The sequence below is a fragment of the Alnus glutinosa genome, chromosome 1 (genome assembly GCF_958979055.1).
Source record: "Alnus glutinosa chromosome 1, dhAlnGlut1.1, whole genome shotgun sequence".
NCBI lineage: Eukaryota > Viridiplantae > Streptophyta > Magnoliopsida > Fagales > Betulaceae > Alnus > Alnus glutinosa.
In genome coordinates, this window is record NC_084886.1 from 35,508,289 (window position 1) to 35,513,274 (window position 4,986).

Below are 4,986 nucleotides of genomic sequence, written 5' to 3' on the forward strand. Positions count from 1 at the left end.
TTTGGCATGTTGGATGACAATTTTAATTTTTATGGTCAAGAAAGAATTGATAATTATTTGTAGACTTTTTAAAGTGTGAATTGGAGAAAATAAATGAAAGACGTGAGAAGATTGATTTATTTCAAGTTGGTGTGAGAAAATTCATATTTATTATTCAGAATCAAGTTGTGATGGGTTGCAAGTTGTTTATTTTCTGGTTTCAAGTTATTTTGGTATTGAGAAGTACGGGATGGAATGAATTTAACGGACATCCAAAAGATTGAGGCAAAAATGATTCGAATTCGATGACGAATTCTTTTCAACCCTGTGAGACTGACGCAGGAGAAAATCAGGCATAACATTTGAAAATGATTTCTTAAATAAGATTAGCCCTAGAATAAAAACAATCATACAAAATATCAAAAGATTATTTATAGAATAATATATTCTTTTCAACCCTTGAGTGACTATGGGTTGAATCACTCAAGCACTACTAAAAAAGATTGTAAATATATGCTTGATATATATAGGTTCAAGTTCTTCTAATAAAAGAAGAAGAAGAAGAAGAAGAAGTTAATCATAAATACTTGCAATGTCATTTGTTAATTACAATTGCATGATACAAATATAATCATACATATTACGTATAGCAAATTGGAGAACATTTTCATGGACAACCGTTGGAGCTTATGTTATTAATTTTTTAATAGTTATTTGCTTGTGAATATAATTAGGGCTGGCAATTTTGACACGACCCAACAATCCAACACGAACACGACACGAATTTAACGGATTTGGGTTTACCTTAAACGGGTTTGGGTCATAAATCGGTCGACCCGTTTATGACCCGTTTATTTCGATTTAACGAGTCGTGTCCCGTGGGTGACCCGCCACACACGGTTACTGTTTATGTTCTTTTTTTTTTTTTTTTTTTTTTTTTTTTTTTTTTTAAAAAAAAAAAGGGTATTAGGTAGGAGTTTAGGAGGTGTTCAGGGAGCTTCAATTCCAGGTTGTCCTAAGACGTTCAAATCGGATTCTTCATCGTTGTCTAGAGGAAGTCGGAAATCACAACAAAGGAACAGAGACTAGCACCAGAAGGTTCGACAAATCCAGGAGGGTGACATCCTTGCTTTGCCGGCCAGAGTGGCTCATTGCTCTGCTCAGAGAGAAAGAGAGCAACAAAGGATGCTCTCTATACCTTGGCTTATATTGCCCCCAATGAGATACAAGATGAGATGTTGGACTCATAGATGGCTAACAACAGTGTGGAATCTAATCTCATGGACTTCTATAGCTCAGATGCGCAATGGGCAAACTTGATTGATTTACCATATTCTAATAGATGTGAACAGATAAAGAGCAAGCAATTTTCCCTAATGTGTCCCTCCTCGTCCCCATAATTTTCTTGTTGAAACTGGTGTAAATATCTAAGGTGCCTGGGCAGAAAGGTTTGGTTGCCGGTGATACTGCTTATTTGTCTCTTGGCTGGGTGTAGATTATTTTGTTGCTAATGTAGGGACAAATTGAGTCATTGTACGGGTTTCGCTGGATCCAGCTTGCTTTGGTCTCACTCCTCGTCGTCCTCGACACCTCCCAATTAGGGCAACCAGCTGGACAACTGGACGAGAACGCAGCACAACTGAAATACAATTACAATGGCCAAGCCCAAATACACAAAAGTCTAAACGGTGCGTTTCTACTTTAAGCCAACTGTCACGCACTAAGTTTCTCAAGAGATTTCTATTATACAGCTTCCAAGCCTTCCATCACATCACTTCACTTCCGCACGTCTACACTCTGCTCAAAGCCACGTCTTCGCACTTCTCAATGTCAGATCATTCAAACCTTCCTCAACGTACACTTTCTATCTTCTTCCTTAGCTTCTCTCTTCTCTGCTTCAACTTTCTTCTTCAGCTTCTTTCTTCATTCGAACCCTTACAAGCCGGAGCGAGAGAGGCAGCTAGCAAAGTGGCAGCAACATCTTCAATGGATTCGACCAGGAGTTTTTGTAGAACTCTTTCAATATTTAGAACGAGTTGGCGAGGAAGCTACAGAGCTGAGATGATCAGAGTTAAACGGGTCGTATCCGTTATGCTAAATGGGTTTCACGGGTCGTATCGTGTGACCCGTGAAAATTACAGTGTCGTGTAACCGTTAAATTTGGAATGATCCTTATTTGTTATTTCATCCAGTGCAATATTGAAAAATTATTGGAAGTTTTTCTAATTTACTATGGTTTTAGTCCATGATTTTTGGTCAACTTAACTCTATCCCTATTGGCTAGCTCATGGACCAATATTCTTAAGTCCATATATCTCCAAGGCAGGGATATCCATTATAGCCTAGCTCTATCAACTCCCATTATTGGCCCGACCATGAACTTTACCCCCCTCTTAATGCAGGGGGATCTGAGTCAAACGATGCTGAGCTGTCAGATTGCACATTGATGGCACTGAATTACTTGGAGCGGGCAGATTAGCCCAAGATTGGCAAGAAATCGTGTTCTGCCTAATTGGGGTAATTTCCAAATGCGCGACAGTATTTTGGCCATAACTTTAGCTATGAGTGTCCGATTCGCGCATATAACCCCAATTCGGAAAGCTCTCTTCAGTACGCACGTCGTGGCCACCGTGCTATGCTTGGTGCGTCTCATTTAGAGCCCAAAATATACTGTTTTCCCTTCAAAAAAACCTAATTTTAGACATTTTTTCCATTTATGGTAACTTTTCATTTATTGTTTAGGAGGTGATTCTGAGTCCGATTTGGGCCAGATTTTTGGCAGCCCACTTATTTTATTCTCTATTTCATTTTATTAGGGTTATTAGGGTTTTGCTATTTTTGGTAAAGTTCTACTAAAGGTTGAATTTTTAGATATATTAGCCTGACTTGTGGCCGTTTTCCAGCATCACTGATTATTGATAATTTTATTGAAGTTCAGAGATTGTCTCTGTATTTTGGGATAATTTTCTTTGTTTTCTTCCTTGCAAATTGCCTATTGAATAGCCTACATAATAATCACTATTCTGTCCGACTTCACCTCTCCCCCTCGTACTTACGTACGTAGATGCGCAATGTATTTTACATAGAAGAAGCGTACAAACTGAGACAACACTGTCGGTATGTGCTGTTTGTGAAAGTGGGACGACGTGAAACACTAAGTCAATAGGCCGGTGTCCTAGGATCGGGGTGAGAATGCATGGTTGCACGCGGCAGGGGATCGAGTAAGAGCACTCACATTGGATCGTGTATATTTCAATCTAAAATAGCTAATCAAAACTCACTTTATGTAGTTTAGCTAATGGGTTTTAAAAGGCACACTCCATCCGATTATCTATTCTTAACTCTATATTCTTATTTTATTATTTTTCTCTCTTTCTTACTTTTTGTCATTTTACTCTACCAACCAAATCCTAACCAACCATTCATACCTTTGTTTTTATGTCATAAAATTATTGAAGGACCATTTGTTGCATTATTCAATTAACTTTACTTTTTGTCATTTGTTGCATGCATGCTATTTATTGCTTGCGACCAAGATTATTTATTGCATGCTATTTACGTTTTGCAACAGCATTTCAACGTCTTTACTTTTGTATTAAGAGTTCAACGTCTCTCTACACTATATGGAGTTATTTTATATTTATTTTCATGCTATTTACGTTTTGCAACAGCTAGCATTTCAACGTCTCTCTATGCAGTTATTGAATTTCAACTACATTTATTATATTTTTCAACTTCTATTTCATAAATAGCATGCGTTAATGACCAACAACACATGCACCATTGCTATTTACTTATTTCCAACAACATTTCAACAGCTCTATACTACATTTATTTTATTTCAACAACAATATTTATTGTATTTTTCAACCTCTATTTCATGTATGTTACTGCATGCGTTAGTTTCAAATTGCACTTCTTCTCATTCTCTCTGTGACGACATACTTCTTCAAAGTGCTCAAAGATTGACTACAACATTCACAAATAAAAAACACTTGAAGCCTTTTATTTTCTACACTCTTTATGGATCCTTTTACAATTTTTGACTCTTCATCCTCTGATGACGAGTTGGATATCATTTTAGCTTTTTCTGGAAAAAGAACGGTTATGAAATGAAAGAGGCTCAACACTGCACCTTGGTTCTGTTCAACGCCGTAGGTTCATCCAGCGGAATTCTTTGGAAGGGCACCATCGCCTTTTCTTAGACTATTTTGCAGAATTACCAGTCTAACCTCCTAATAAATTTTGAAGGAGGTTTCGAATGCAATATTCTCTGTTTAATCGTATTCATATTGCGATAGAAGCTCATGAACCATATTTTGTCTAAAGAAGAGATGCTGCTAAAAAGCTCGGACATTCTTTCCTTTTAAAGAAACTGCCGCACTTAGGATGCTCGCTTATGGAGTATCAGGTGATTTTATGGATGAATATTTGAGAAGTGTAGAAAAAACTGCAACGAAGTGTATGCGAAAATTTGTTAAATCAGTTATTTCAATTATTTTGACAAGTACTTGAGGTCACCAAACTGCAATGACATTACTAGACTGCTAGAGGTGAACACAAGACGTGGATTTCCAGGGATGTTGGGGAGTATCGATTGCATGCATTGGAAATGGAAGAATTGTCCAAAAGCATGGGCAGGTATGTTTTCTGGTCATATTCATGAACGAACAATAATTTTGGAAGCCGTGGCATCATATGATCTTTGGATATGGCACGCATTTTTTGGGTTGCCAGGGTCTCATAACGATATCAACATGCTAAAACATTCTTCTTTATTTACCGAGCTCGCTGGAGGGCGCGCTCCTTCAGTGAACTACTCAATCAACGGTAATAACTATACAATGGGATATTATCTTACTGATGGTGTATTTCCTTCATGGTCAACATTTGTAAAAACAATTCATGCTCCGCAAGGAAATAAGAGAAAACATTTTGTAAAAACTCAAGAGTCGGTACAAAAAGATGTAGAAAATGCATTTGGGGTGCTTTAAACACGATTTGCAA